We start from the raw sequence: 24,162 nt of genomic DNA, 5'->3' as shown, positions 1-24,162 counted from the left end.
GTTGACAGGGTAGATGTTGAGAAGATGTTTCCACTAATGGGGGAACCTACAACTAGGGGACATAGTTACAGAATCAGGGGCACTCATTTAAAACTGAGATGCAAAGGAATTTCTTCTCCCAGAGGATAGTGAATGTTTGGAATTCTTTACCCAAGTGAGTTGTGGAGGGTAGTTCACTGAGAGTATTTAAAGAGGAGGTAGATAGATTTTTGAAATATCGGGGATTGAGGGCTATGAGGAGCTGGCAGGAAAGAGGAGTTGAGGCCTGGGGCACAGTAGCCATGATAATATTGAACAGCAGGACAGGCTTGAGGGGCCGAATGTCCGAATGGCCGACTCCTGCTCCTATTATTAATGCTCTTCTGTTCTTATGAAACGTGTCTCTGGTGAAAGAGGTCTGAAACAAAAATAAAAGGCCCAGGTAGCATAGATAAGCCACGTGGTGAGGCTTGTGAGCAGCTTTCTTGGTGTTCTAGTGGTGAGGATTCAGCGCTTTCACTGCTGTGGTCCAGGTTTAATTCCCAGTCAGGGAATGGAGATTTACTGACCTCGTGCAAACTGTTAAAATGAGTCTGGGTTGTTTCTTGATGAAAAACAGAAGACGCTCATCTCTGCCAGAATCAGTGGAGTGAGAGCTGGAGTTCTGCCTCAGAGCTGGAAATGTCACCCGTGCAACAGGTGGAGAACAAATATAGAGGTGAAGATAGGGAATGAGAGAAGGGCTGTGATAGGTGGCAAAGCCCAAACCAGAGAAATGTTGCTGCAAGGCAAAATATAGCGGAAATAAGGGAAACTTTACTGTTTACAACGACACAAATACCTCCCAGGTCTGGTTCCATATCTCGTGTTAAATGAGAAGAAAACTTCTCGCTGAAGCTTCCACTTTTTAGCTGCACCTCCTTCCAAACATTGCAAACTCCCCCTGCATCTTCCATCTTGATATTTTTCTCTGTGACATTTTGATATGAAACTGCACAACCAATGTGAATAAAGTTTGTGATGGGAAAAAGATGTTCATGCCCTTGGAGAACTGAACCACATTGACACACACAGAGGAACAAACACAGACATATACACCAAGAGTGACAAAGAGCAAGGAATTGTCCCTAAGGAGAGACAAACACCCAGAAATCAAGCCTGACACCAACCTGTTTCCGTTTTTGTTCCATTTCTCGCTGCAACTTTTGTGAATGTTTGCAGGCGAATAGACATTAGAGAACGTTGGAGGTTTTAGATGGTTTTATTCTACTTATTCGGACAATTGATTGTGCAGATACACTGTAAAATTCAGGAATGATAAGAAGCGTAATTGGCAGGATTCCAGCCTACCTGTGGAGGTCCCAATGCATTCAACACATGCCGCTTTAAACACTCAGTCACGAATCCAAGCCCCAGATTTGTATTAATGATGTTTGTATAAAATCATAGACGGCCGCATCAGACGGCCATTCAGCATGTCGACTCTCTGGAAGGGCAAGTCAACTCCTGTAGTTCCGCACCTCGACATTTCCCTACAGAAATTCATATTTATATTGCCTCTCCTCGTTCTTCCCATCAAAATAAAACACCGCACACTCCGCTGGTGTGAGCTGATATCTGTTGACCTGTTGGTTTGAATGGGGCTGCTGCAGATCCCAAAAGGTACATTACCTGAACGCTTGGCAGTGGTGGGATTCGAACCCACGCCTCTGTAGAGACTGGAGCCTTAATCCCGCACCTTAGACCGCTCGGCCACACTGCGACGTTACCTACAGTTGCTCCTAATTCCCTTCACTGGTATTATCATCGAAATAGAACAGAAGCAAAGGAGCAGAAATCGGTCATTGGGAAACACGAACCAACTCCGCCAGTTAATCAGATCAACCTGCACTTTGTAACATACAGAAATAATCTCCACTATTAACTTCATTATTTCAGTGTTTCACTATTTCAATGTTTCAAATGATGTGTTTTTTTTCCTGTGGTGACTGTGCGTGTTTGCTCAATGAAATGTTGGTAAAAGGTATCGACTGAGGAAAATGAGGAGATGATTGGTCAGAACAGATATTTGTTTTCTGAAAATTCGGTTTGAAATCAACTATTTTTAAAATTTGAATAATTGTAAAAGAATTCCGAATCCAACCCTTCATCTCAACGAGTCAGGGAATCTTTGTTAATTTTCACCCACTGAGCATGGACACGGCAGCAGCTCCTGCACCTCTTTCAGTATTGTTTCTCTTAACTCAGAGTTTTCAAAAGGGAATTGGACAATGATTTGAAAGGGAGAAAAAAATCAGAGTTATGGAACGAGACAAAGAAATTGAGATTAAGTCGAAAGCTCTTTGTGAAAATCTGACATCGATACTATGGGCCTCTTGTAGAGCTGTGCCTTTTGATGATGACATTGTTGATCAGTCTGTCTCCAGCATTCCCAAAGAGAACAGCCGAATTCCATTTCTTCAAAATAAAGACTCAAAGTGTTGCTGCATGACGTCACCGCTTAACATTTTAGTGAGGCCCATTGAGCTTTTTTCCTGTCCCCTGTTTCTGCAATGCAGTGGTTATCATGTTTACCTCATACGTGAAGAGTTGCCCCGTTCGAAATTGGCCAGAACCATCACCAAAACTTGCAGATTGAAGTTTGTTAAAGACAGCAGGATGCAGTCATGTGTCCTGGTCACTGTTTATCCTTCAACCAAGGTTATAAGATCTGTGCATTGTCAAGTCCCTGGCTTTGGTTGTTTGTTGAGCAGTGATTGGCTGCCGTGCTCCAGCATAAAAACAATGACTCTCCTTCAGAAGGAACTTCAATAAAAACAAAATATTGGAAATCTGAAATAAAAACATTAAATGCAGGTAGAGCTCAGCAGGTCTGACAGTGTCTGTGGAAAGCAAAACCTGCAGAGTTTCTCCAGTATATTCTGTTTTAATTTCAAAAAGTGCTTAACTGGCTTGAAAGTGGTTTCAGACATCCGCTGGTCAGGAAAAGCGCTGTATAAATGCAAGTCTGTCTTTCCTTAACTATCTTTAAATCCCAGTCCTCTGGCTACTGATCCCCGTCATTGGAAACAGTTTCTCCCCATCTGCGCCATCAAGCCGCCCGTCCCCACTGCCCCCACCCACATTATTTCGAATAGCTCCATGAAATCTCCACTTAAACTTCTTTGCTCTAAAGAGAACAAACCCGGTCTCTATAATCTCTCCACAAAACTGAATTTCCTCATCCCTGGACATGATGCGCCTTGCATTGAGGGATTGAGATGAGATTTTGGAAAATATTGTCAGTTGGCAGGTGGGAAAATGGCGAAGGAACCAGAACAGAAAACCCAGTCTCCAGCTTTGTGAATCTTTAGAAACTCTTTGGGAACCGGAATCAGAGGAGAATGAAGGGTGAACTGCCCGCCTGACCAGAGACAGTCAAGGCATCTTTCCTTTCTTTAAGACGTTGGAACATTGACTCTGATGTTATCAGTGAAATTAACTGATCTGAGACATTGAAATGATTCTCGTTACTGCACATCAGGAATTCAAACCTAATATCAGCTTCGGGACAATCAGAATACTTGGTAACAGTCAAGACACGCAAAGGCTCGAAGGGGGACGGCACCGGTTGTAGGAGAGCTGGTTCCCGGTGACATGGATGTGTCTGCAGTGGGTGGGATGAGACTGTTTCCATGTATCCACAATGAATTCTCCACTCTTTGTTTTGGAAGAGTAAAACTGATAGAGACAATTGTCATTCCGATAGCAGCAATCTGAAACTTTACCTCACTGATATCCTGCATAAAATTTTCATCAGTCTCTGTGGCGCAATTGGTCAGCGCGTTCGGCTGTTAACCGAAAGGTTGGTGGTTCGAGACCACCCAGGGACGAAGCTGCCCTTTTTTTTCCCCCCATCAGCATTCATTGTCACTCAGTTCCCGGTTGTCATTGGCTACTTGAGCTGAATGTCAAGACCCCGGAAATGTTGCCGGCTCCACTGTTATCCAGTGAGCTCCCAGGCAAGCGGCTTTTTTTTCGAATATTCATTTCAAATATAATGAGAAAACATTTAGACCTACCATGCACTGATATCCAACATACTGGAAATTTATGAAGTTATTGGATTCAAGCAAACCCATCAATGATTCCCTCTTCCTCAGCTCCACAGTGAGTGAGACAGGGAAAAGCAGAAAAGCAGCAATATTCCGGCCCTACACTCTCCAATCACCCGCTGCCAGCAGAAAGCGGCGACTGCAGCTACAATCAGCGGGTTACTGCCCATCCCTGGGACACAAGATATTCCAACCCGGGCCAAAACTCCCAATACACCGAGCACAGGCTCGGGAAAACACAGGTAGATTATATCCCGGTCACAAAACCTCGGAGCAGCATTTACAGAATACCCGAGTGAGTGAGTCACAAATAAAAGTCACGCAAACTTTCTAAATCTTTTCATTGTCAAATTCCTTAATTTAAATGAAAAGCTGACTGTTGTGAATCTGAAAATGAGCACCATGGGACTTGTGTTACCGAGTGACTTGTTTTCCACTGATTGTCCTTCAGGTTTGGAATTCAAATTGTGTTGGATATTGAAGCGAATCTGTTTGCAAAATGAGGTCACAAAGCAAGGAAATATTCAATCCAGGAGAAAATCCTGAGGAAAATGGATCACCATGTTTGGAAGGAGGTGCAGCTGAGAAGCGGAAGCTGTGAATGATGTTATTGATGATTGAGTGGAAAGCACTGGGGCCCTTGGTCAATCATCGTGTCCCAGTGGTGAAAACGATGCTTTTAAAATCCACTGGAGATTCCCCAGGAAAGTTCCAATCTTACCGAATGTTCTTATTATTGCTGATTTCAACCAGGTGTCCACAGAACTCTCGGATCAATGGAAGAAAAAACATCCAAAAATTCTCCTGATTTTTGGACTCTAAGGGAATGAAGGGCTATCGGGATCGGGTGGGAATTTGGTGTTGAGGCTGGAGATTCGCCATGATCTTATAAAGTGACGGAGGAGGCTTGTGGGGCCTTATGACGTATTGTTGCTGCTTTGATTCTGTTCTATTTGAGTAGCAATGCTAGGCAAGGCGATGGGCAGTAATAATGAAGCTTGGTTTCAAATACCACTTCCACTGCTGCTAAAATTGCCCGATTGTTCGAAAAAGTGGCAGCTCACAGTTAAAGCAGGTGTGTGCGGTCTTTCACTTTAACAGAAATACTGAGAGACAATAAAATATAAATGGCTGTGGAGAAAAGGCGGGGTTGTTGAATTAGTTGTGAAACTTGTGCAGGACAGATATTCGCCTCCAGCTCTTTCTGCCCGTCCAGGTCAATTGGCTGCTTGATGCAAACGCAGTCAGATGGTGCGAACGTGAAACAGAACGTGATCGGTTTACAGATAGCAGCGGACAGAGACACCAGGAACTTCCTGATTTGCCCACGTACTGATTACAGGAATGTGCACAGTGCCGATTATCCACAATCACACTTCCCTTCCAGTCTTGACTACGTTGTTTAGCTTTGAAAATGCTCATGTTTTCATATTGGAGTTCAATGTGAAGAAAGCCGAGCTGTGATAAGCTTATATAGTTCAGCAGATGTACTGCAAGAAGGTACATAACAGGCAGATGATAACAATGCTCTTTGGACGCGGTGAGCTCCAGGGAAGGATTGGCACCATTAATGTGTCGCTCAATTAGTCTCGTGACAAATCTCGTGCTGGAAATGACAAGAAATCTCGCTGAATTTGCTCCGTGTTTTGGTTTCAAACGAGCCGAAAACAAGGTAAGAAAGTACACTCGCTCGAGTGGGTTAGAAAATGGAAGAATGACTCGTGCTGTTGGGAAACATAAAATTATAGAAAGTTGCAGCACAGAAAGAGGCCATTCGGCCTGGCGTGCTGCTGTCAAAGAGCAGTAGTGATTGGTTGATCCATCAGGAGTGATATTTATGTCAGTGAAAATAGTAGGCAGCAAAATTTGCCCTTCTCCCGCCCATATTTTCCTGGCGCCACCATCTCTGTGGTCAGTGATTTGCACCCAGCCCTTCTCTTGCCCTTCTTTCACTCCGCTTCTGTCTTTGTTCTCGACTTGTCCAAATATGACATTTCCAACTCTGTGGTGAAACTTCAACTATCACCCCACTGATTCTGGTGGAGCTGTTAAATGGTTTCCATCAATAAGTAATTAATACTTATTTTAACAAGATAAAAAAAATCTACATTCCCTGATTGGGAATCGAACCCAGGCCAGACGGATAAAGTGCCGAATCCTGACCACTGGACCATCGGGGAAGATATCGCCTCAATTTCTCGGTTCCTTTCACCCACTCTAACCTGTCTCTCTCTGAACTTGCTGCACTCCGGTCGCTCAGGTTCAACCCTGACATTGTCATCAAACCTGCTGACAAGGGTGGTGCTGTTGTTGTCTGGCGCACTGATCTCTACCTCGCAGAGGCTGAGGGTCAACTCGCAGACACTTCCTCCTACCTGTCCCTGGACCATGACCCCACCACTGAACATCAAGCCATTGTTTCCAGGACTGTTACTGACCTCATCTCCTCTGGAGATCTTCTTTCCACAGCTTCCAACCTCATAGTCTCCCAATGTCGGACGGCCCGCTTCTACCTCCTACCCAAAATCCACAAACAGGACTGTCCGGGCAGACCGATCGTGTCAGCCTGTTCCTTCCCCACGAAACTCATTTCTTGCTATCTTGACTCCATTCTCTCTCCCCTTGTCCAGTCACTTCCCACCTACATCCGTGATTCCTCTGACACCCTCCATCATATCATCAATTTCCCGTTCCCTGGCCCTAACCGCCTCCATTTCACCATGGACGTCAATCCCTCTACACCTCCATTCCCCACCGGGATGGTCTGATGGCTCTCCGCTTCTTCTTCGAACAGAGGCCCGAAAAATGCCCATCCACCACTACTCTCCTCCGTCTGGCTGAACATGTTCTCACACTGAACAATTTCTCCTTAAACTCCTCTCACTTCCTCTAAATAAAAGGTGTGGCTATGTGTACCCGCATGGGCCCCAGCTATGCTTGTCTCTTTATGGGGTATGTGGAACATTCCTTGTTCCAGTCCTACTCCGGCCCCCTCCCACAACTCTTTCTCCGGTCCATAGATGACTGCTTCGGTGCTGCTTCATGCTCTCGCCTGGACCTGGAAAAATTTATTAATTTTGCTTCCAAATTCCAACCCTCCATCATTTTCACATGGTTCATTCATGACACTTCCCTTCCCTTCCTTAACCTCTCTGTCTCAATTTCTGGTGATAGACTGTCCACCAATATTCATTACAAGCCTACCGAATCCCAGAGCTACCTTGACTACAGCTCCTCACACACCGCTTCCTGTAATGACTCCAACCCATTCTCTCAGTTCCTTCTCCTCCGTCGCATCTGTTCTGATGATGCCACTTTCTAAAACAGTTCCTCTGACATGTCTTCCTTCTTCCTAAATCAAGGTTTCCATCCACAGTGGTTGACAGGGCCCTAAACCGTGTCCGGCCCATCTCCAGCGCATCCGCCCTCACACCTTCTTCTCCTTCCCAGAAACATGATAGGGTCCCCCTTGTCCTCACTTATCACCCCATCAGCCTCCGCATTCAAAGGATCATCCTCCGCCATTTCCACCAACTCCAGCATGATGCCACCACCAAACACATCTTCCTTTCACCCCACCCCCGGCGGCATTCTGCAGGGATCGTTCCCTCCGTGACACCCTGGTCCACTCCTCCATAACCCCCTACACTTCAACCCCCTCCCACGGCACCTACCCATGCAACCGCAAAAGGTGCAACACCTGTCCCTTTACTTCCCCCCTCCTCACCGTCCAAGGGCCAAAATACTCCTTTCAAGTGAAGTAGCATTTCACTTGCACTTCCCTAAATTTAGTCTACTGCATTTGATGCTCCCAATCCGGTTTCCTCTACATTGGAGAGACCAAATGCAGACTGGGTGACTGCTTTGCGGAACACCTTCGGTCTGTCTGCGAGCATGACCCAGACCTCCCTGTCGCTTGCCATTTCAACACTCCACCCTGCTCTCATGTCCACATGTCCGTCCTTGGCCTGCTGCACTGTTCCAGTGAAGCTCAACGCAAACTGGAGGAACAGCACCTCATCTTCCGACTAGGCACTTTACAGCCTTCTGGACTGAATATTGAATTCAACAACTTTAGATCATGAACTCTCTCCTCCATCCCCACCCCCTTTCCGATCCCCCTTTTTTTCGAACAATTTATATATATTTTTTTCTTTTCCTACCTATTTCCATTATTTTTAAATGTATTTCCATCCATTGTTTAATCTCTACCTTTTAGCCTATTTCGATCCCTACCACCCCCACCCCACCCCCACTAGGGCTATCTCTACCTTGCTGGTCCTGATTTCTTCCCTTAATGTCACCTATTAGCACATTTCTTAGCTAATTTCACCAACGTCAACATCTCTTTGTCCTTTTGTCTATGACATCTCTTCTTTGCATCCGCCTATCACTGCCCCTCTATCCAGCTCAATCTGCCCCACCCCCCACTACCAGCTTATATTTCACCGCATTTCTCCATTTCCTTAGTTCTGAAGAAGAGACACACGGACTCGAAACGTCAACTGTGCTCCTCTCCGCAGATGCTGTCAGGCCTGCTGGGTTTTTCCAGGTATTTTTGTTTTTGTTTCAGATTTCCAGCATCCGCAGTATTTTGCTTTTTTCTGAGAGAGAGAGAAATAAATACGTTTCAGTGAGTGAGACGCTGTCTCAGATAGAGATATGATTGACATTAAGTGATTGTGGTGACAAACGTGCCCGTCTTAGCAAAGAAATGTTTGGTATGACATGAATTTCTAAACAAGAGAATATACTATCAATGAATATTTACGTTATTTGACGATCTGTAGTTCCAGTTTGAATAAGAGAAAATAAAATAAAATGAAACATTCTGGTGAAGATAACTCTTTTATCTTTGTGGAATGACGCAGCATGATTTCTTTTCACACCGACACACAGAACAGGTGATGTCTCATTTGTAATACTGTTGGCTGTAATGAAACTGATTATTAAGAGCTGCGCGGAATAAACAGTCAAAACCTGTGGTTTTAGGCCAAAGTCAGAGGCCCATTTCTAACTCAACGTTCACATTATAGAGACATAGAATAGTGTAGTAACAACAGAGACACAGCCTGGTGTGGTAATTACTGAGACAGGGCCTAGTGCAAGTTAAGCAGAGGCATTACTAGAGAGGCCATCTAATGTTACTTAAGCAAAGACATGACCTAGTGCACGAATAACAGGGGCAGGGACGAGTGCTATATTAACATAGACAAGGTCTACTGCTGTAATAGCGGAGATGGGTCTAGCACAATAGTTACCGAAACAGGGCCTGGATCAACATCAAGTGAAAAAGGGCAGTTACTGCAGGCACAGGGCACAGAGTAATTGCTTCCCAGAGAGAGTCTAAGGCCGTAATAACGGAGACTGCCGCCAGTGTAAGAGTGACAGACATGATCCCGTGGAGTAAAAACAGGAAAAGGGAGAGTGGAATAGAAGCAGAGACAGAGGTACAAAGACAAAGTCTCTGCAAAGACAGGATCCATTTTAATTAAAAAGACAACAAGCTCGAGTGTAATACAGACTGATACAGAGTCTAGTGTAAATTGTTCTGAAATACGGTCTAGAGGAATATAAGTGCAGACATGATTGAGTGTGTTATAAGCAGAGCCGCGACCTAGTGAAACATAAGTGAGACAGTGCCGAGTGCAGTAATAATTCAGACAGGATCTTGTGTAATACGAACCAGCCTGGTGTAGCAATAACACTGACCGGATCCAATTTAAGAAAACTGATACACGGTCTAGTGCAGCTTCACATAATTCAGGGCTCTTTTTAATATGAACTGACGCAGTGTCTGGTGAATTAAATACCGGCAAAGGTACGAGATTAATAAAAACAGAGACATACACTAGTACAGCAATAAGAGAGTAATGGTTTAGGACAATAACAACAGAAACACGGAATTGTGTGTTATGAATGGAGGCATGTATTGGTGCAGCATTACCTGAGACAGGGTCCAGTTTGATAGACACGTGGCAGGTTCTACTGGAGTAATAGCTGAGACAGAGTCTTGTGAAATGCAAATAAAAACATGTTCTAGTTTTCTATAAAGGGACAAGCTCTAGTGCAGTGACAACTGGGGCATGGCTTATTGCAACTTTGGTCGAGACCTGCTTCAGCGCAGTCATGACTGAGATAGTGACAACTGTACTAAGGCCGTAGTCCAGTACATTAACAACTGAGATTGAACCAATTACAGAAACAACTGAGAGATGACCTTTTCTAATATGATCAGAGACATGTCCTAATGTAATAGAAACAGAAACGGCATCTAAGTTAATATGAACAGAGACAGTGCCAAATGCAGTAATAATTGAGACCGCGTCTGCTTCATGTGATGTGAGCAATCACGGTTCCACTGCCACCCACTGGTCAATCTTTGCTACTGCAGGTGTTGTGAAAATGTCGATCCCATTGACAACGGTTAAAATCAGAAATAATGGAAAACGTAGTCGCAAGATTTGAACCTGCGCAGGGTAACTGCAACGGATTTCGAGTCCATCGCCTTAAGCACTCGGCCACGACTATAGATGTTGGCAATAGGCCTTTAGTATTTATATGAAGTTATAGAATGGTTACAGCAGACAAAGAGGACCTTCTGCCCGCCCTGTCTCTGTCACAACCTAGCCAGGCATGCACGCGCATTATTTCCTATGTGAAAATTCAGGGAGGTCAATGTTGTTTCCTCCTGGAGCCTCAGCTTGTTCTGAATTTCAAACTGTGGAAGGTAATCAACCTACAAAATCCTCAAGGTTGTAATGCCTTCCGCTCAATCATCAATAACATCATTCACATCTTCCACCTCTTTCCAAACACTGCAACCTCCACTTGCATCGTTCATCCTGACATTTTTCTCTTTGACATTTGAATATGAAGTTGCACAGCCAATGTTAATCAAGGTTGTGTTGGTGAATATGTGTCCATCCCCTCGGGGAACTGAACCGCATTGACACACACAGAGGAACAAACACCGACACATACAACGAGAGTGACAGAGGCCGAAGGAGAGACAAAGACCCAGAAAGCAAGGATGTCACTAACTTGGCCAATTATTGTTCAATTTCAGACTGCTAGTGAATGTTTGCAGATGAACTGAAATCAGAAACACGGGGGTGTTTGGGTGGTTTTCTTTTTCATTTGACTGATAATTTATTCTGCAGACAGTTTGTGTCAATCAGGAATGAGAAGAAGGGGAGTTGGCACGATTGGAACCACGTGGAAAAACGCCTCAACCACTCGGCCAGGACAACTGGGTAAATGCTGCATGTTGTTTGTTTAACAGAATAGAATGAATACAGGGAGTTCCAGTGAGAGAAGGTCTTCCAGTTCGTGCCATTGCCCCCAACTTTTCGCAGTCACCCTGGGATTTACACTGTCTCTCCTCATTCTTCCAACTGAAATACAACACGGCACAGCTCAGCTGCTCCTTCACCGCACGGAGATTTTTTGGTAAGCGTCTCAAATAACAAAGCACCAGAAAGTTTGGCAGCGGTAGGAGGAAAGCCCAAATCACCCGAGAGATCGAAACCTGAACCAGCGGCTGATCCCGCTCGGCCTCACTACCACATTCAGATTAGACACAAACATTGACACTGAATTAGGATATAAAAAATAATGTTCAGGAATTGGCCAATCGGCCCCTCGAGCATTCTCAGTTACTTAATAAGATCATCTGAAAACTTCAATCATCCTCCGCTTTGTAACATCCAGAAGTTTAGTTGCTGAACAGTCTCCACTCAAAATAAAGAGAGAAATGTCCTGTTAACTGCTTTTTTTTTTGCTGATATGAAGTCAGAGAACTAACATGGATAATGTTTGGGTGGTGAAAATGGGAAACTGAACCACAGTGACACACACAGAAAATCACAAATATGCACGTTGTTAAGATTTGAAAATGTGAATATTTTCACACTTTCTTTCAATGTGCAGAAAGTGCAGCTGTGATCAGCTTATAGCTCAGAAGATGCACAGCAAGAAGGTACATAACAGGCTGATGCTCACCCTGCCTGTTTGGACTCGGTGAGCTGCATCTTACGATTGAGGCCATTTAAATGTCGTTCAAGAGGTCCGGTTCCAAATTCTGTGCTCGAAAAAGAAAACTCGCTGAATTTGCTTATTGTCTTGAATTCAAAGCATCACATGGGACATAAAAAAGTTATCTTAACCGTGGTGTTAGGAAACAACAAATGACAGAAAGTTACAGCAAAGAAAGAGGCCATTCGGCCCTGTGTGCTGCTTTCAAAGGGCAGTGTGATTGGTGGATCTGAATATTCAAAGATATTCGTCATTTAGGAAGAATGGGCAAAAAGGAACACGAGGCGGGGTCGCGTTGTTAATAAGGAACGAGATCGGTACATTAGTGAGAGAGGAACTTAGATTGAAGGATCAACCTGTAGAATCAGTTTGGGTGGAGCTAAGAAACAGCAAGAGGCAGCAAACATTGGTGTTGAGTTGTGTATCGGCCGCCAAACTGTATTGGAGTTTACTTTTACAAACTTCACCAAAGACAAGTTTCTTTGACTAAATGGTCTATGTCGGATGAACACAAGTGTCCTCTTCAGCCAATGAGAAGAACCATTGCTGTTCGCTGGAACATGAAATCGATACTTTCCTCCTTTAAGACAGTTCTTAAAGCCTCCCCCTTTGACCGAGCTTTTAGTCATCAGACCGAATACGTGGCTCAGTGTCACACTTTGTCAGAAAATGCTCCTGGGGAACACCTTGTGAAGTTTCATTAGGAAAAAGGAGCTTTATAAATATAAGTTGCTGTTATAGTCCATGCACAGAAAGAGACAAACTACTCTTGTCTCTTTCATCCTGATATTTTTCACTGTAACATTGTAATGTGAACTTGCACCACTAATGTGAATACAGTTTGTGCTCGTAATAATGTGTTCACCTCCTCAGGGAACTGAACCACATTGACCCACACAGAGGAACACAGACAGGTATACACCGAGAGTGACAGATGTCCAAGGAGAGACAAATGCCAGAGTGAAATCATGTAACCAAATTGGCTCCGTTTTGTTTTCCATTTCCAACTGGAGATTTGCAGAAGGCTGACAAATGAACGGAAAAAAGAGAACACGGGTGTGTTTGGATCACTTTCCCTTGATTCAAACGATAAGAAGCTCTGTCTGTGCGCCGATAAAATCCAAAATAATGAGAAGCGTAGACGGCAGGATTCGAACATGCGCGGGGCAACCCCAATGGATTTCAAATCCATCGCCTTAACCACTCGGCCACGACTACTGAATGTTACCCCGCACTGCTATTATTTGTATGAAATCATGCAATGGTTACAGCGGAGAACGTGGTCTTTCTGCCCGTCCTGTCACTGCCATTACCTGACCTTTTCCCCGGAACCCTGCAATTTATGCTGTCTCTCCTCGTTCTCCTGACCAAACTGGGAAAGAAAGAGTGAGAATGATCCAACCCAGCCAATTACCAGCCCATCAGTCTATTCTCCATCATCAGTTAAGTAATGGAAGGTGTCATCAATAGTGCTATCAAGTGGCACAGACTCAGCAATAACCTGCTCACTGATGCGCAGTTTGTGTTCCGTAAGAGCCACTCAGCTCCTGACCTCATTACAGCCTTGGTTCAAATATAAACAAAAGAGCTGAACTCCCGAGATGAGTTGAGATCAGCATTTGACCGAGTGTGGCATCAAGGTGCCCGAGCACAACTGGAGTTAATGGGAATCAGGGGGAATCTCTCCGCTTGTTGGAGTCATACCTAGCACAAAGGAAGATGGTTGTGGTTGTTGGAGGTCAGTCATCTTAGCTCCAGGACATCACTGCAGGAGTTCCATAGGGTAGTGTCCTCGGCCCGACCATCTCCAGCAATGAACTTCCATCCATCATAAGGTCAGAAGTGGCGAAGTTAGCTGATGATTGCACAATGTTCAGCACCATACCCGACTCCTCAGATACTGAAGTAGTCCATGTCCAAATGCAGCAAGATCTGGGCAATATCCAGGCTTGGGCTGACAAGTGGCAAGTAACATTCGCACCCCACAAGTGTCAGGCAATGACCATCTTCAACACGAGAGAATCCAAACATCACCCCTTGATGTTCAATGGCATCACCATCACTGAATCCCTCACTATCAACATCCTGGGGGTTCCCATTGACCAGGAACTGGACTGGACTAGCCATATAAATACGGTGGCTACAAGAGCAGGTCAGAGGTTAGGAATCGTGCAACGTGTAACTCACCTCCTGACTCCCAAAATCCTGTCTACCATCTACAAGGCACAAGTTAGGAGTGTGATAGAATACTCCTCACTTGCTTGGATGAGTGCAGCCCCCGCAACACTGAAGAAGCTGGACACCGTCCAGGGCAAAGCAGTCCACTTGACTGGCACCACATCCACATTCACTCCCTTCACCACCGATGCACAGAAGCAGCAATGTGTACCATCTACAAGATGCACTGCAGGAATTCACCAAGGCTGCTTAGACAGTAGCGTCCAAACCCACGACCATTACCAGTTGGAAGGACAAGGGCAGCAGATAGATAGGAACACCATCACCTTCAATTCACTCACCATCCTGACTTGAAAATATATCGCCGTTCCTTCACTGTCACTGGGTCAAAATCCTGGACCTCCCTTCCTAACAGCACAGTGGAAGTACCTACACAACATGGACTGCAGCGGTTCAAGAAGGCAGACCACCTTCCCAAGGGTAACTAGGGATGGACAATAAATGCTGGCCCAGACAGCGAAGCCCACATCACGTGAATGAATAACAAAACAAGATCCAGGTTTACCTGCAAATTATATTGCCTTGAACTTCTGACCAAAGTAAAGCTCTGCAAACGTCAGTCCCTGGAGCAAGTCTGACATATTTGCTCGGGTGAGGAACCAGCTGAAGCTTTTAATATTGGTCTTCATAACACCGAGTTTCCAAATGGGAATTGTTCAATGGCTTGAAAGCGAAAAAAACAGGGCTAAGGAGAAAGAGAAGGAAATTGTCATTAATTATAAAGCTCTTTGTCCAAAACTGACATAGACAGCATGGTGGAAGGTCCTCTTACTGAGCTGTGCCATTTGATGATGACATTGTTGATCAGTCTGTCTCCAGCATTCCTAATGAGAACAGCCGAATTACATTTCTTCAAAACAAAGACCCAAAGTGCTGCTGCATGACGTCACCGCTTAACATTCCAGACAGCTCCATTGGGATCTTTACAGCGCAGGGTTTATAGAGGCGAGTGGGGTCATATTCGCTTCACATATGATGGAGCTGCGGTTTGAAAGCTGGCAAGAGCATTATCCAAGCTTGTTTATTTAAGTGAGTGAAAGTTCAATAATTTCCGTTTGTTGTAAATATGAACACGACGGTTGCAATCCTGCTGACTAAAGTTTTCACCATTTTTGATTTTAACCAAATTAACTATCAGCTAATTACAAGGAAACCCATCCAAATACGTCCGTAATTTCTGATTTTCATTCATTTGTCAACATTCAGGAAATTTGCTTTCAGAAATGGAACAAACACTGAGCCAAGTTGGTGACACCCTTGCTTTCTGGGTGTGTGTCTCTCTTTACGCCTCTGTTAATCTCGATGTTTTTCTCTCTGTGTCTGTTCCTCTGTGATTCTCAATGTGGTTCAGTTCCCTCAGGGGGTTAAAACGTTTTTAACGTCGCAAACTTGATTCACATTAGTTGTGCGAATTCATGTTAAAATGTCACAGACAAAAAGTATCAGCATGAAAGATAAAACAGGAGACTGGCCCTTTCTATATATATCCTACAACAACAACTTAAATTTATAAAGCGCTTTTAACCTAATGAAACGTCACAAGGCGTTACCCAGGAGCATTATACAACAAAGTATGACACCGAGCCACATATTCGGTCAGATGACTAAAAGCTCGGTCAAAGGGGGAGGCTTTAAGAATTGTCGTAAAGGAGGAAAGTATCGATTTCATTTTCCAGCTAACAGCAATGGTTCTTCTCATTGGTGAAGAAGTCGCTTGTGTTCAACCTAAACAGACCATTTGGTCGGAGAAAGTTGTCTCTGGAAGAGGTCCGGAATGAAAAAAAAATGTCAAAAGTTGCCTCCATAATCCAAATGTCAAGCCTTATTGGTCGTTTCCCTGATGTCCAGTGACTGGGAATCGGCGCTTCCATTGGACCAACAGCGAATAGGCTGGAGGGCATTGGAAATTGAAAGTTTCACATGAGCAGCTTGTGGGACTATTTACCTCACTGTCGGTTTCATGTTCCAGATCACAGAAACCGTTGTTTTCATTGGCTGAAGAAGTCGTTTATCTTGAACCTTAACAGGCAGTTTTATGGTGAAAGAGATCTGAACTGAAAAACAATAGGCAAAAGCAACGTAGATCAGTCAAACCGAAATAACTTGGCCTAACGTCCCTGGTGGTCTAGTGGTCAGGATTCGGCGCTCTCACCGCCGCGGCTCGGGTTCGATTCCCGGTCAGGGAATGTCGAGTTATTGAGTTTTTTTAGAACGAGCGTTGATCACTCGTTGACTGGAAACGTTTTAAACCCCACCAGAATCAGAGGAGTGAGGGTTCAAGGGCACCTCAAGAGCTAGAAAACATCACACTTGGTTCAAGTGGAATGAAGCAAGAGGAGAGGAGAAGGGCTGGTTGCAAAGCACTGACGATAGAAATGTTGGTGTGAGGCAAAATATGCCTGGGAGAAGAACGAATTTTGCTGCCTACTGTTTGCACCGGCACAAATGTCACTTCTGATGGATCAACCAATCACAACTGCTCTTTGAAACCAGCACGCCCGGCCGATTGGCCTCTTTCTGTGCTGTAACTTTCTATAATTTTATGTTTCCCAACAGCACGGGTCATTCTGCCATTGTATAATCCACTCGAGTGAGATGTACTTTCTTACCTTGTATTCGGTTCTTTTGAAACCAAAACACGGAGCAAATTCAGCGAGTTTTCTTGCCATTTCCAGCACGAGATTTGTCACGAGACTAATTGAGCGACACATTAATGGTGCCAATCCTTCACTGGAGCTCACCGCGTCCAAGGTGCACTGTTATCATCTGCCTGTCATGTACCTTCCTGCAGTATATCTGCTGAACAATATAAGCCTATCACAGCTCTGCTTTCTTCACATTGAAAGCCAGTGTGAAAATCAATTTCAAAGCTGAACAACTGGGAGGGGAGTGACTGTGGATAATGGGCACTGGGCACATTCCTATAATCAGTATCTGGGAGAACCAGGAAGATGAGATCCAGTTGTCTCTTTACCCACGAGTTATACCCATTCCCATGAACTGACTGTCTCTGCATGAAGCAGCTAATTGACCTGGGGGCTGGACGGCTAGAGGGAGCTGGAGGCGAGACAGGGACAGAAGCAGAATGAGATGCGACATGAAAGTGTTTTGAATTTGATGTGTGTCAGTTGCTTTCAGTGATGCTTTCAGTCTTGTAAGTTTCACAGGAGCCGCTGTGATTGGTTGGTGTTTTTTTTTATTTCAAGCAGCAAGATTTTAAAAGTAAAAAGATAAAAGTCTGAACCTTTCCATATATATCCGACAACAACAGCTTAGATTTATAAAGCGCCTTTAACCTAATGAAACGTCATAGGACGTTCCCCAGGAGCATTATATATCAAAGTGTGACACCGAGACACATATCCGGTCAGATGTCTAAAAGCTCGGTCAAAGGGGGAGGCTTTAAGAACTGTCTTAAAGGAGGAAACTATCGATTTCATGTTCCAGCCATCAGCAATGGTTCATCTCATTGGTGAAGAAGTCACTTGTGTTCAACCCAAACAGACTAATTGGTCGGAGAAAGTTGTTTCTGGTGAAAGAGATCAGGAATGAAAAAGAAAATGTCATAAATTGCCTCCATAATCCAAATGTCAAGCCTTGTTGGTAGTTTCCCTGATGTCCAGTGACTGGGAATCGGCGCTTCCATTGGATCAACAGCGAATAGGCTGGAGGGTTTGGAAATTGAAAGTTGTACATGAGCAGCTTGTGGGGCTATTTCACCTCACTGTCAATTTCATGTAACAGATCATAGAAACCGTTGTTTTCATTGGCTGAAGAAGTCGTTTATCTTGAACCTAAACAGGCAGTTGTGTGGTGAAGGAGATCTGAACCGAAAAACAATAGGCAAAAGCAGCGCAGATAAGCGAAATCAAAAACTGCTGCCGTAGCTTCCCTGGTGGTCTGGTGGTCAGGATTCGGCGCTTTTACGGCCGCGGCCCGGGTTCGATACCCGGTCAGAAAATGTCGAGTTATTGAATTTGTTGGAATGAATGTTGATTTTTCATTGATTGGAAACGTTTAAAAGCTCCACCAGAATCAGAGAAGTGAGAGTTTAAGTTTCGCCTCAGAGCTGGAAAACATCACACTTGGTTCAAGTGGAGTGAGGGAATGAAGGAAGAGGAAAAGTTGCAAAGCACTGAGTATAGACATGTTGGTGTGAGGCAAAATATGGGTGGGACAAGTACGAATATTGCTGCCTACTGTTTGCATCGGCACAAATATCACTCCTGATGGATCAAACAATCGCTACTGCTCTTTGAAAGCAGCACGCCCGGACGAATGGCCTCTTTCTGTGCCGTAACTTTCTATAATTTTATAGCAACAGCACGGGTCATTCTGCCATTTTATAACCCACTCGAGCGAGATGTACTTTCTTACCTTGTATTCGGCTCTTTTGAAACCAAAACACGGACCAAATTCAACGGGTTTTCTTGTCATTTCCAGCACGAGATTTGTCACGAGACAAATTGAGCGACACAGTAATGGTGCCAATCCTTCCCTGGTGCTCACCACATCCAAAGAGCACTGTTATCACCGTCCTGTCATGTATCTTCTTGCACTACATCTGCTGAACAATATAAAGCTTATCACAGCTCTGCTTTCTTCACATTGAAATCCAGTGTGAAAATCAAATAAAAAGCTGAACAACTTGGAGGGGAGTGAAAGTGGATAATCGGCACTGTGCACATTCCTGTAATCAGTATCTGGGAGAACCAGGAAGATGAGATCCAGGAGTCTCTTTACCCTACGAGTTTTACCCATTCCCACGAATTCACCGTGTCTGCATGAAGCAGCTAATGGACCTGGGAGCTAGAGGGGCAGAGAAAGCTGGGGGCGAGACAGAAGCAGAAAGAGATGCGACATGAAAGTACTTTGAATTTGACGTGTGTCAGTTGCTTTCAGTGATGAATGTCTGCCATGTAAGTTTCACAGGAGCCGCAGTAATCAGTTGGTGTTTTATTTAAGCAGCAAGATTTCAAATTAAAAAGATAAAAGCAAATTACTGTGAATGATGGAAATCTGAACCAAACAGAGGCCAACAGAGCAGAACTGAGCCAAACCGAGCCCAACAGAGCCAAACAGAGCTAAACAGAGCCAAACAGTGCAAAACAGAGCCAAACAGAGCCTAACAGAGCAAAACAGAGCCTAACAGAGCACAAGAGAGCGAAACAGAGCCAAACAGAGCCAAACAGAGCAAAACAGAGTGAAATAGAGCAGAACAGAGCTAAACAAAGCCAAACAGAGCAAAACAGAACCAAACAGAGGACAACAGAGCCAAACAGAGCCAGACAGTGCCAAACAGAGCCAAACAGAGCCGAACAGATCCAAGCAGAACCAAAGAGAGGCAAACAGAGCTAAACAGAGCCAAACAGATCCAAACAGAGCAAAACAGAGCCAAACCGAGCCAAACTGAGCCAAACAGAGCCAAACAGAGCCAAACAGAGCACAACAGAGCCAAACAGAGCCAAACAATGCCAAACAGAGCCAAACAGAGCCAAACAGAGCCAAACAGAGCCAAACAGAGCAAAACAGAGCCAAACAGAGCCAAAGGGAGCCAAACAGAGTGCAACAGAGTCAATTAGAGCCACACAAAGCCAAACAGAGCCAAACAGAGCCAGACAGAGCACAACAGAGCCTAACAGAGCCAAACAGAGCAAAACAGAGTGAAATAGAGCAGAACAGAGCTAAACAAAGCCAAACAGAGCAAAACAGAACCAAACAGAGGACAACAGAGCCAAACAGAGCCAGACAGTGCCAAACAGAGCCAAACAGAGCCGAACAGATCCAAGCAGAACCAAAGAGAGGCAAACAGAGCTAAACAGAGCCAAACAGATCCAAACAGAGCAAAACAGAGCCAAACCGAGCCAAACTGAGCCAAACAGAGCCAAACAGAGCCAAACAGAGCAAAACAGAGTGAAATAGAGCAGAACAGAGCTAAACAAAGCCAAACAGAGCAAAACAGAACCAAACAGAGGACAACAGAGCCAAACAGAGCCAGACAGTGCCAAACAGAGCCAAACAGAGCCGAACAGATCCAAGCAGAACCAAAGAGAGGCAAACAGAGCTAAACAGAGCCAAACAGATCCAAACAGAGCAAAACAGAGCCAAACCGAGCCAAACTGAGCCAAACAGAGCCAAACAGAGCCAAACAGAGCACAACAGAGCCAAACAGAGCCAAACAATGCCAAACAGAGCCAAACAGAGCCAAACAGAGCCAAACAGAGCCAAACAGAGCCAAACAGAGCAAAACAGAGCCAAACAGAGCCAAAGAGAGCCAAACAGAGTGCAACAGAGTCAATTAGAGCCACACAAAGCCAAACAGAGCCAAACAGAGCCAGACAGAGCACAACAGAGCCTAACAGAGCCAAACAGAGCCAAACAGAGCAAAACAGAGCAAAACATTGGCAAGCAGAGCCAAATAGAGTCAAACAGAGCAAAACAGAGCAAAACAGAGCCCAGCAAGAGGAAAACAGAGCGAAACAGAGCCAAACAGAGGCCAACAGAGCACAACAGAGCCAACCGAGCCCAACAGAGCCAAACAGAGATAAACAGAGACGAACAGTGCAAAAGAGAGGCAAACAGAGCCTAACAGAGCCAAACAGAGCCTAACAGAGCCAAACAGAGCACAAGAGAGCCAAACAGATCCAAACAGAGCCAAACAGAGCAAAACAGAGTGAAATAGAGCAAAACAGAGCCAAACAAAGCCAAACGGAGCAAAACAGAACCAAACAGAGGACAACAGAGCCAAACAGAGCCAAACAGAGCCAAACAGAGCACAACAGAGCCAAACAGAGCCAAACAATGCGAAACAGAGCAAAACAGAGCCAAACAGAGCCAGACAGAGCTAAACAGAGCCAAACAGAGCCAAACGGAGCAAAACACAGTGAGACAGAGCCAAACAGAGCCAAACGGAGCCAAACAGAGCCAAACAGAGCAAAACAGAGCCAGACAGATCCAAACAGAGCCAAACAAAGTACAACAGAGTCAAACAGAGCCAACCAGAGCCAAACAGAGCCAAACAGAGCACAACAGAGCCAAACAGCGACAAACAGATCAAAACAGAGCCAAACAGAGCACAACAGAGCTAAACAGAGCCAAACAGAGCCAAACAGAGCCAAATAGAGCCAAACGGAGCAAAACACAGTGAGACAGAGCAAAACAGAGCCAAACGGAGCCCAACAGAGCCAAACAGAGCCAAACAGAGCCTGACAGATCCAAACAGAGCCAAACAAAGTACAACAGAGTCAAACACAGCCAACCAGAGACAAACAGAGCCAAACAGAGCACAACAGAGCCAAACAGAGCCAGACAGAGCCAAACAGAGCCAAACAGAGGCAAACAGAGTGAAACAGAGTGAAACAGAGCGAAAGAGAGCCAAACAGAGCATAACAGAGCCAAACAGAACCAAACCGACGAAAAGAGAGGAAAACAGAGCCAAACAGATCAAAACAGAGCGGAACAGAGCCAAACAGATCAGAACAGAGCCAAACAGAGCCAAATAGAGCCAAACAGAGCCAAACAGAGTGAAACGGAGCCAAACAGAGCCAAACAGAGCAGAACGGAGCAAAACAGAGCCAAACAGAGCAAAACAGAGTGAAATAGAGCAAAACAGAGCCAGACAGAGCCAAACCGAGCCAAACAGAGCCACACAGAGGAAAACAGAGCCAAACAGAGGATAACAGAGCCAAACAGAGCAAGACAGAGCCAAACAGAGGCAAACAGAGCGGAACAGAGCCAAACAGAGCTAAACAGAGCCAAACAGAGCCAAATAGAGCCAAACAGATCCAAACAGAGTGAAATGGAGCCAAACAGAGCCAAACAGAGCAGAACGAGGCCAAACAGAGCCAAACAGTGCCAAACAGAGCAAAAACAGAGTGAAATAGAGCAAAACAGAGCCACAAAGAGCCAAACAGAGCCAAAAAGAGCAAAGCAGAGCCAAACAGAGCACAACAGAGTCAAACAGAGCCAAACAAATTCAAACGGGGCCAAACAGATCCAAACAGAGGAAAACAGAGCCAGACAGATCCAAACAGAGCCAAACAAAGTACAACAGAGCCAGACAGAGCCAAACAGAGACAAACAGAGGATAACAGATTGAACCAGAGCAAAACCGAGCGAAACAGAGCCAAACAGAGCATAACAGAGCCAAACAGAACCAAACAGAGCACAACAGAACCAAACAGAGCCAAACAGAGACAAACAGAGCAAAACAGAGTGAAATAGAGGTAAACAGAGCCATACAGAACCAAACAGAGCCAAACAGAGCCAAACAGAGCACAACAGAACCAAACAGAGCCAAACAAAGCCAGACGGAGCAAAACAGAACCAAACAGAGGATAACAGAACCAAACAAAGCCAGACAGAGCCAAACAGAGCCAGACAGAGCCACACAGAGGAAAACAGAGCCAAACAGAGCCGAACAGAGGATAACAGAGCTAAACAGAGGAAAGCAGAGCCAGACAGTGCCAAACAGAGCAGAACAGAATTAAACAGAACAAAACAGAGCAAAACAGCGCAAAACAGAGGCAAACAGAGCCAAACAGAGCAAAACACAGAGCAAAACGGAGCAAAACAGAGTGAGACAGAGCCAAACAGAGTCAAACGGAGCCATACAGAGCCGAACAAGGCAAAACAGAGCCAAACAGATCCAAACAGTGCCAAACAAAGCACAACAGAGCCAAACAGAGCCAAACAAAGCCAAACAGAGCACAACAGAGACAAACAGATGCAAACAGAGCCAAACAGAGCAAAACAGAGCCACACAGAGCCAAACAGAGTGGAACAGAGCCAAACAATGCAAACAGAGCCAAACAGAGCCAAACAATGCAAACAGAGCAAAACAGAGCTAAAGAGAGCCAAACAGACCCAAATAGAGCAAAACGCAGCAAAACACAGTGAGACAGAGCAAAACAGAGCCAACGGAGCCAAACAGAGCCAAACAGAGCAAAACAGTGCCAAACAAAGCACAACAGAGCCAAACAGAGCCAAACAAAGCCAAACAGAGTACAACAGAGACAAACAGTTGCAAACAGAGCCAAACAGAGCAAAACAGAGCCACACAGAGCCAAACAGAGTGGAACAGAGCCAAACAATGCAAACAGAGCCAAAGAATGCAAACAGAGCAAAACAGAGCCAAAAAGAGCCAAACAGACCCAAATAGAGCAAAACGCAGCAAAACACAGTGAGACAGAGCAAAACAGAACCAAACGGAGCCAAACAGAGCCAAACAGAGCAAAACAGAGCCCGACAGATCCAAACAGAGCCAAACAAAGTACAACAGAGTCAAACAGAGCCAAACAGAGCCAAACAGAGCCAGACAGAGCACGACAGAACCAAACAGAGACAAACTGAGCCAAACAGAGCCAAACAGAGCTCAACAGAGACAATCAGAGCCAAACAGAGCTAAACAGAGCCAATTAGAGCAAAACAGAACCAAACAGAGCTAGACAGAGCCAAACAGAGACAAACAGAGGCTAACAGATTGAAACAGAGCAAAACAGAGCGAAACAGAGCCAAAAAGAGCATAACAGAGCCAAACAGAACCAAACAGAGGAAAAGAGAGGAAAAGAGAGCCAAACAGAGCTAGACAGAGTGGAACAGAGCCAAACAGAGCAAAACAGAGCCAAACAGAGCCAAATAGAGCCAAAAAGAGCCAAACAGAGTGAAACGGAGCCAAACAGAGCCAAACAGAGCAGAACGGAGCCAAACAGAGCCAAACAGAGCCAAACAGAGTGAAATAGAGCAAAACAGAGCCACGCAGAGCCAAACAGAGGAAAACAGAGCCAGACCGAGCCAAACAGAGCAGAACAGATTA

General features: G+C 44.9%; 3 non-coding genes across 3 annotated transcripts; 2 read left to right on the top strand and 1 right to left on the bottom strand.

Annotated features, from left to right (window-relative positions):
* The first annotated feature begins 3,777 nt into the window (after positions 1 to 3,777).
* trnan-guu (transfer RNA asparagine (anticodon GUU)) lies at positions 3,778 to 3,851 on the top strand. The gene has a single exon. It is a non-coding gene; the product is annotated as a tRNA-Asn (tRNA).
* Positions 3,852 to 13,246: 9,395 nt separating this feature from the next.
* Positions 13,247 to 13,328, bottom strand: trnas-uga (transfer RNA serine (anticodon UGA)). The gene has a single exon. It is a non-coding gene; the product is annotated as a tRNA-Ser (tRNA).
* Positions 13,329 to 16,462: 3,134 nt separating this feature from the next.
* trnae-cuc (transfer RNA glutamic acid (anticodon CUC)) lies at positions 16,463 to 16,534 on the top strand. The gene has a single exon. It is a non-coding gene; the product is annotated as a tRNA-Glu (tRNA).
* Positions 16,535 to 24,162: the final 7,628 nt, after the last annotated feature.

This window comes from Cetorhinus maximus, unplaced genomic scaffold (assembly GCF_964194155.1).
Source record: "Cetorhinus maximus unplaced genomic scaffold, sCetMax3.hap1.1 HAP1_SCAFFOLD_464, whole genome shotgun sequence".
Lineage (NCBI taxonomy): Eukaryota > Metazoa > Chordata > Chondrichthyes > Lamniformes > Cetorhinidae > Cetorhinus > Cetorhinus maximus.
The sequence above is the reverse complement of the archived record's forward strand: the minus strand, read 5'-3'. Positions and strand labels throughout refer to the sequence as shown.